The 9422-nt window shown below is 39.4% G+C and overlaps 1 pseudogene; it reads right to left on the bottom strand.

The window, feature by feature from the left end:
* Positions 1–4576: 4576 nt before the first annotated feature.
* Positions 4577–5624, bottom strand: LOC118835408 (annotated as a pseudogene).
* Positions 5625–9422: the final 3798 nt, after the last annotated feature.

Below are 9422 nucleotides of genomic sequence, written 5' to 3'. Positions count from 1 at the left end.
CAACTCCTCTGTAAAAAATAGTTATGCAAGGGCACCTTGAGGATGAATGAGTTATGTATGCATTTCCTATTTTCACCCTCAGAGTATTTTCCATCATGGTGCAGGTTGGTAGTAATTAGCTGGTTGCCCATTGAGTGCTTTCAAAGCTCAAGATGCCTTATATCTTTCTATCCTAATGGGAGGCTTATGTAATCTGTTCTCCTTCCCTTTTTACAAGCCTGCTGGGTTTTTCTCTAATGATTCCTATTGAGCTTTCTAAAATGTATTCTAAAATCTTTCAAATATTCTTCTCAGAGAGTCATAAACAAAGAATTTTTAAAAATAATACAAATTAGCTCAGTACAGCTAACCAATACATTTTTAAAATGTGATGTTATACTTCATGATGTATTTCACACCCATAGCCCCCCACCTCTGCAACAAAGTGAGGAGGTGTCTTTTCATTTATGTTCTTTACGACAAAATTTGGTTGCTATAATTCCCTAGTATTCGCTCTTAATTGGTTATTATTGCTTTCCATTTGCATAGTTGTGGTCATTGTATATGCTGTTTTACTGGATCTATTTACTTTACTTTACATCAGTTTATATGTTTACCCATGCCTTTCTATATTCATATGATTCATACTTTCTTGCATGCAACAAAATTCCTAGAAAATTTCTTTTTTATATAAATTTATTTCTTTTCAGTTTTCAACATTGACTTCCACAAGATTCTGAATTCCAAATTTTCTCCCCATCTCTCCCTTCCCCCCACCCCAGACAGTGTGCATTTTGATTACCCCTTCCTCTAATCTGCCCTACCTTCTATTATCCTCACCCCCATTTCTTACCCCCTTCTCTTCTATTTTCCTGCAGGGCAAGATAGATTTCTATACCCCACTACCTGTATATCTTATTGAAAAATTTCTTAATAGAACCCCAGTGAAAAAATGTATTTTTGTCACCTGAGGGCAACCCTAAGTTTTATAAAGTGGATTGCCATAAGTTTAGTCAGTGAATGATGCATTTTTTTCAACAATAGCAACTCATGAATCTGCAACAGTGAAATTAACACCCACATTGGAGAAAAAAATCAGATCCTTGAAGTATTGAGGTATAGTTTGTTTTAATGTAGCTTACATGAAGAACTATATTGCCACTCTATAAGGTCATATTTGCCAGCAGAAAATCATATGTTCTGATAGAAAAAATGAGAAAAATAGGAAATCTGGAAACTAGGACTATTCAAGATAGCTGTAGCAATATCCTATGGAAAAAAACAAAAGTTTTCTCCCTAACGACCCAAATACTATTCAGATTGACCTATGTCTGTAGAAGAAGAATAGCTTTGTCTATTAACTTTCTTAAACCTTATTCTTCAGGGTTCATAGAAACTAATAAAGTGTGCTTAGGCAACCATGAACCAACTAATAAACGGGAATACTTTAAGTAGAAACTTTCTAAGTATGTTGAAAGAATAAAACTTTATACAGTTGAATTACCAAAAAATACATACCATAGCAATTTCTAAAAATTAAACTATTACTAAACTTTAGTTTTGGATTCTCAACTTAAGAATTAAAAACAATCCTCAGGCTTCTGTCCAGGTGAGATTCTATGACATATCAATAATTCAAAGACTAGAAAGCTTACATTTTACTGATTCTTCATGCCTAGGTCATCTCAGAAGTTATTACCTTTTGCTCTATGTGTATTTGTACTGCCTCTTCTGAGATAGAAAACAAGAAGAATCTTGAGGAAGACAAAGAGAAACAGGAGCCAAAGTTTATTTTCCATATAGCATACACACACACATCCCTACATATATATTTACCCATGTATATATGGACATGCATATGCATGAACATACACATGTATGTACATATACTTACATGTGTATATATTCACATATATGAATGTAGAAATGTATTATGAGTTTGTACTATGCATTCACAGACACAATGCATATGTATGTATATATGCACAGAGTGTATGTGTGTGTGTGTTTTGCACATATTGTGTGTGTGTATTGCACATATTGTGTGTGTGCTAAATGCTAGAGATAAATACGAACAGGACAGAGTCTGACTTCATAGAGCTTGCATTCTAATGAGATATACAAGGAAGAATAAGATTGGATTGTTCTTTGAATTTATGTTAAGTATGATTCACACATGTGTGAATGCATGTGTTATGCATATATATGTACTTTATATGTGTATGTCTTTGTGTATAATGCATGTGTTGCATGCATGCATATGATAGGTAGAATTGTGAGGTCCACTAATCTATATTTACTGTGTGACCCTGAACAAGTCATTTAACATCTTAAAGCTTTAGTCTAGGCAACTCTGTATTAGATAATTGCCTAGCAGCACTGAAGGTTAATTATCGTATCTATTCTCTCATGGCTATGTTGTATCAGTGATAGAATTTGAACTTGGATCTTCCTTTGTACAAAGCTGGCCTTTAATCTTCTATTCATTGTTTTCTACTCTATGCTGACACATGTATGTGTGTGTATTTATATTTATATATGCACATTTCATACACACGTGAGTGTCTATGTGGATCAGTACACTGCACCTACACATGTATATGTGTGTACTATATATGACATGAAATGTTTTTGAGCAATAATATTGTTATGTGTTGTGAGAAACACAAAAAAATTAAACATAAACCTTGCCCTCAAGTAAGAATACATTTGGGGGAAGAGAGGACATTAATAAGAAATGTTAAATGATAATATAAATACATTCCTAGCTCAGTTCCCTCAGACAGAAATTTCTGCTCTGAGGCTCATTCTCTTAATTGAGGAGACCTTCTCCTTGACCATAATTTCATAAGGGCCCAAAACCATGTTTAGTTTACTCCCAGGTCATTTTTCTCTCCAGACCTTCACAAAGACACTTTACCTCCATCTAGCTAGCTTTCTTCCCTAGAATACCAGTTGCCATATTCCCTTCATATGTTGTTCCTCCCCTCATTAGAATGTAACCTACCTGAGTTTAAAGACTGTTTCATTTGTTTGTATCTGTATCCGTAGAGATTAGAACAGTGATTAACACATAGTAAGTGATTATTAAATGTACTATCAATCTACATAGGTTCTAAATTAATGGTACTAACATGAAGTGATATACAGTTCCAAAGGAATGAGATATCAGGATGGGATGAGTTTGTCAAGTGAGACTTCACAGATAAGTAGCATTTACATAGAGCCTTGAAGGATGAAATGGATTCTAATAAGCAAAGAAGAAAGGGGGAAAAAGTAGTAGAAGCAGAAGGAGATGGAGTTCTGAAAGACAGGAGCAGAGGTGCTCAATACTCTTGTAAAACCAGACATTGTGGGGCTGAAGGGATAGAGGCAGGCAGGAAGAATGGTTAAAGCAAGCCATTAGTAAAATAGATGGTCCACATAAAAGAGGAGAAACACATAAGGCAATAAAGAGGTTTCTGCATTTGGGTAAATTTCTGTCTATGTACCATAATGGGAAGTCATACTCTGAATATATGCTTTATAATGGAAAGAAGGAATTCTTTTTAAAAATTATTTATTTATTTAATAGGTTTAGTTTTCAGCATTGATTTTCACAAAAGTTTGAATTACAAATTTGCTGCCCATTTCTACCCTCATGCCCACTCCAAGATGGCATATATTCTGGTTACCCAATTCCCCAGTCAGCCTTCCCTTCTGTCTCCCCATTCCCCTCCCATCCCCTTCTCCCTTACTTTCCGGTAGGGCAAGAGATTTCTATGCCTCATCGCCTGTAAATCTTATTTCCTAGTTGCATGGAAAAACTTTTTTTTTTGAACATCTGCTTTTAAAATTTTGAGTTCCAAATTCTCTCCCCTCTTCCCTCCCTAGCCACCCTCTCTAAGAAGGCAAGCAATTCTATATAGACCACATGTGTATCATTATGCAAAACCCTTCCACAATACTCATGTTGGGAAAGACTAACTATATTTTGCTCCTTACTATCCTATCGCCCTTTGTGCAATTTTCTCCCTTGAACCTGTCCCTTTTCAAAAGCGTTTGCTTTTGACTACCTCCTCCCCCAGGCTGCCCTCCCTTCTATCATTCCCCTCTTCTTTATCTCCTTCCTCTTTTTTCCTGGGGGGGTAAAATAACCAATTGAGTGTGTATGTTTTTTTTTTTAATAAGCCACAAGTTTTATTGCAACGTGGCCAATTTTGTGGGGGTGGGGAATTTGTTCTCAAAAACAATGTTCCATTTAAGGCTCTTTTCATACAGAAATTGCCATTATAACATTAATCAAAATATCTTTAGTGCTGCAAGACTCACATGGTAAACACTTAACTCCTACTCCTGTAGTGTGTACATTCAATGGAAAATATAAAGGCATTAATAACTACTTCATTTAAGATATGTAGATAACAGGAATGAACACCGAGGTACTATAGGTACTATAATAATTTGATGACAGTTTATGACAACTTAATTGGCATTCCTTTTTGAAGGGGACAACCTTATTACATAAAAGTGCTTTCAATGCATAGTTACACACATAAATATATATACACACATATATGTGTATACATATGTGTCTATATATGTATATATACACATATACATATATATATATGCGCTGCCATGTCACAATAGGCGTGCTAAAGGCAGGTTAGGTGTACAAAGCACAAGAACTTCAGAAATTGCAATCAAGTGCAACTCTAAGTAATACTGAATGAAGTTTAGCATCTGACCAGTGGATCAAACTTTCAAGGCATTCAATTAGCTTTAACCCTTTGCAGTTTTCTAAGCTATTCATAGTGACTATCATATTCATCTTAGCTCTGCAAGGGATGCATATAATGCCATTTGTTTTGGCTAAAATGTAACGTGAAGGCATTCCTTGGGTTCTACATATAACTACCAGGATGAAACAGTCTAATGGCAATCACTGGTAGGCTGCTTAAATTACGGACTTCTTTGTTTTCTGGGAAGGTATGGTAAGGGACAAAAACCTAACACTATTCCAACTGATGGAGCTGCAGAAATGGAAGCTACTTCCGGATGGCACTTCACTGTCATTTTATAAAGGTCTTCCTTCAAGTGAAACTACTACATTGCCTCCCAATTTCTCTCCAAGCGTTGAACGATCCTTAATATCATCCAAGCCATTTACTTGCCACTCGTGTTTAATACCTGTAAATTTCTTTTTAATGGCATCTTTAGAACTAGCATAAATCATCTTGCTTTTTAAAGGTGCACATTCAGGAGCCCAGAATATAAAAACTAGGTCTTCTTTCTTAGACTCTTTGTCTCGTATGTGGCATCATACAAAGCATATCGGCAATCATTCAGAGGTAGCAACTTCACAAAAGATGTGTAGGGGTCCTCTACAGTATCACCAATGTCACCCACCAAGATCTGCTTTGCTTCCTCTACAATGATTTGCTTTTTGTCATCACTTAAACAGAAGAGAACTGCTTTCTTTCTTTTTTTGATCTCCTCTTGTGTAGAAGATTTCCTTACTTTCATGTCATTAAAAACTTTGATTACTTCATCATTCACAGTTACTCCAGAAGCCATGGTTCCCGGGACGGTAAAGGCTGCGGCGGCGGATCCTCACTCAGTGGCTCTAGAGAAGGAGGAGAAGAGGAGGAGGAGGAGGAGAGGAGAGAGGAGGAGGAGGAGGAGCAGCAGCGGGAGGGGGAGGAGCAGAGGGAGGAGGCCCAGGGGGAGTGAGGGCTGGAGGAGGAGCAGCGGGGGCGGCAGCAGCAGCAAGAAGAGGGCGGTGGCTCCTGGGAGCTCCGAGGCCGAAACAGCCCCGACTGCAGGGAACTCTGGGAAGACAGGGCCCTAGGCGATGGCCGCCGAGGCGCATGCTTTGTACGGGGCTGGAGGAAGAGGCGATGTGGAGGTGAGGGTGCTTTACGTCGTTTCCTGTCCTGTGTCTCCTCCACTCTGTCCTGGCCTGTTTTACCTCTTCGCCCTCATCCCCTCCAGTTATGTTTGCTGACGGAGCCCTGCAGCCCCTAGCTAGGTGTTTTAAACTGGTGAGTCCTCCAGGCCCGTCCGTAACCACTCCCTGCTTTAACTGCCTTGAGTGTGTATGTTATTCCCTCCTCAAGTCAAATCCGATAAGAGCAAGATTCACTCATTCCACCTCACCTGCCCCCTCTTCCCTTCCAACAAACTGCTTTTTCTTGATACTTTTATGCAAGATAATTTACCCCATTCTATCTCTCCTTTCCTCCCTCTCTCAATATATTCCTCTCTCATCCCTTAATTTTATTTTATTTTTTTAGATATCATCCCTTCATATTCAACTCACCTTGTGCTCTCTGTCTCTGTCTCTCTGTGTTTCTCTCTCTCTCTCTCTCTCTCTCTCTCTGTCTCTCTCTCTGTCTCTCTCTCGATATATATATATATATATATATATATATATATATATATATATATATATACACATATATATATTCCCTTCAGCTACCCTAATACTGAGGTCTCATTAATTATACACATCATATTTCCATTTAGGAATGTAAATAAAACAGTTCAACTTTAGTAAGTTCTTTATGATTTCTCTTTCTTGTTTAACTTTTCATGCTTCTCTTGATTCTTGTGTTTGAAAGCCAAATTTTCTATTCAGGTCTGGTCTTTTCACTGAGAAAGCTTGAAAGTCCTCTAGTTTATTGAAAATCCATATTTTTCCTTGAAGCATTATGATCAGTTTTGCTGGGTAGGTGATTCTAGGTTTTAATCCTAGCTCCATTGACCTCCAGAATATCATATTCCAAGCCCTTCAATCCCTTAATATAGAGGCTGCTCGATCTTCTGTTATCCTGACTGTGTTTCCACAATACTCAAATTTTTTTCTTTCTGGCTGCTTGAAGTATTTTCTTCTTGCTCTGGGAACTCTGGAATTTGGCAACAATATTCTTAGTAGTTTTCTTTTTGGGATCTTTTTTCAGGAGGCGATCGGTGGATTCTTTCAATTTCTATTTTGCCCTCTGGCTCTAGAATGTCAGGCCAGTTCTCCTTGATAATTTCTTGAAAGATGATATCTAGGCCCTTTTTTGATCATGGCTTTCAGGTAGTCCAATAATTTTTAAATTACCTCTCCTGGATCTCTTTTCCAGGTCAGTGGTTTTTCCAATGAGATATTTAACATTTTCTTCCACTTTTTCATTCCTTTGATTCTGTTTTATAATATCTAGATTTCTCATAAAGTCACTAGCTTCTACTTGCTCCAATCTAATTTTTAAGGTAGTATTTTCTTCAGTGGTCTTTTGGATCTCCTTTTCCATTTAGCTAATTCTGCCTTTCAAGGCATTCTTCTCCTCATTGGCTTTTTGGAGCTCTTTTGCCATTTGAGTTAGTCTATTTTTCAAGGTGTTGTTTTCTTCAGTGTTTTTTTGGGTCTTCTTTAGCAAGTTATTGACTTGTTTTCCATGGTTTTCTTGCATCGTTCTTATTTGTCTTCCCAATTTTAACTCTACTTCTCTAACTTGCCTTTCCAAATCCTTTTTGAGTCCTTCCATGGTGTGAGACTAGTTCATGTTCTTTTTGGAGGCTTTTGCTCTAGGCTCTTTGACTTTGTTGACTTCTGGCTGTATGTTTTGGTCTTCTTTGTCACCAAAGAAAGATTCCAAAGTGTGAGTCTGAATCTGAGTCCATTTTTGCTGCCTGGTCATGTTGCCAGCCAACTACTTGACCCTTGAGGTTTTCCTTGGGGTATGACTGCTTGTAGAGTAGAGAGTACTTTGTTCCAAGCTTGAGGTGATGTGCTGTTGTTTTCAAAGCTATTTTTATGCAGCCACCTCTACCACACCAGGGCTTCTCCTCCCCCAAGAATGGCCTGACTCAGATCTTAAGCAGGCTCTGCACTCCTGCTCTGATCTGCCACTTAATTCCTCCCACCAGGTGGGCCTAGGGCCAGAAGTAACTGCAGCTGTAGTTCTGTAGCTGCACCATCTCCTCTGCCCCGGGGCAGTGGCTGAACCACAAACTCCTATCACTCTGTCCCCTGCAGTTTTTCCCACTAACCTTCTCTGTTGTCTTTGGTGTTTGTGGGTTGAGAAGTCTGGTAACTGCCATGGCTCACTGATTCAGGGCACTAGGGCCTGTTCTGCCCAGGTTCTGTTCTGGCTGGTCCGCACCACCCACACTAGGCTCTGCTCCACTCTGATCCCAGCTTGGTGTGCGATAGACCTTATCCAGCGAACATCTAGGCTGGCCTGGGCTGGATTCCTGCTTCCCTCTGCTATTTTGTGGGTTCTACAGTTCTAGAATTTGTTCAGAGTCATTTTTATAGGTTTTTGGAGGGCCCTGGTGGGGAGCTCACGCAAGTCCCTTCTTTCCAGCTGCCATCTTGGCTCTGCCTTCCCACAATACTGTTTTTTAAAGATGAATTTTCTTTTCTTCCTTGCTTGACCCAATGGCCAAGCAAGAAGCACTTGGTAATATATAGACAACACTGTCTCATCTTAAAAATAAGAGTTGCTGAGCTACACCTGTAAAAGGTGTTAGGATGAGTAGGTGTTACCTTGGTTGTTTGTGCACCTAGCCAAAGTATTCATTCATACTTTTCACTAGACAGCTCATTTCCCTTCCCTCAACCTCCTCTCTGTGACTCATCATCACCTGCACTGTGATTTTGGCCCAGGCTACTATATCACCAATGTGATACCCTCAGTGACTACTATGAATATTCCGGCGAATTCCCAGGTTTGAATCACAAGATATAACAGACTCTCTTCTTGAAAGCGAAACCAAAATATTTTTTCCAACACCCGAAAGCCAAATCCATCATAGTAACAAAGAAATCTGGACACATTATCAGAACAGGGGGCACCATTGTCCCCTAGCCTTCCCTCCATTGGGCCTTCCCACAGACAAACTCCTGTAAGCAAAATCACTCCATCTTTCACACACACTGGCTGCTGCTCTCTTTGCCGGCCTCCTCCCTTCCTCCCTAAATTGCAATTCCTGCCATCTCCCTCCCAACTCTGACTCACTCCAACTTTCTGCCCCCACCCCTTCCTGTTCTACCCATTCAGCAAGCTCCTCCCACCACAGGCTCATGTGACTCAGGCTTCCATGTGACTCAAACAGATGTAATGGTAATATAAATTTGAAGATCTTCCCAACCATCAATATGCCTACATGACCTGTTTAAGTCACATAGAAGCCTAAGACACATGAAGCTTGTGGTGGGAGGAGCTTGCAGAATGGGTAGAACAGGAAGGGGTGAAGCAGGACAGAGGAAGTTGGTGAGAGCAGTTAGTGTTGAGGGAGAGAGAGGAAGCAGGCAAGCAGCCAGCTGAGATTTTGTTTGTGGGAAGACCCTAGTAGGAGGAAGGCCTGGGTTGTTGGTGTCCCCTGCATTGTTATTGTGTATGAACTTCTTTGTTGCTGTGATGGATTCGGTTTTCTCGTGTTGGGATTTGGCTTTCTGGTGTTTGAATAAA

Source organism: Trichosurus vulpecula, chromosome 2, assembly GCF_011100635.1.
Source record: "Trichosurus vulpecula isolate mTriVul1 chromosome 2, mTriVul1.pri, whole genome shotgun sequence".
Taxonomy (NCBI): Eukaryota; Metazoa; Chordata; class Mammalia; order Diprotodontia; family Phalangeridae; genus Trichosurus; species Trichosurus vulpecula.
The sequence above is the reverse complement of the archived record's forward strand: the minus strand, read 5'-3'. Positions and strand labels throughout refer to the sequence as shown.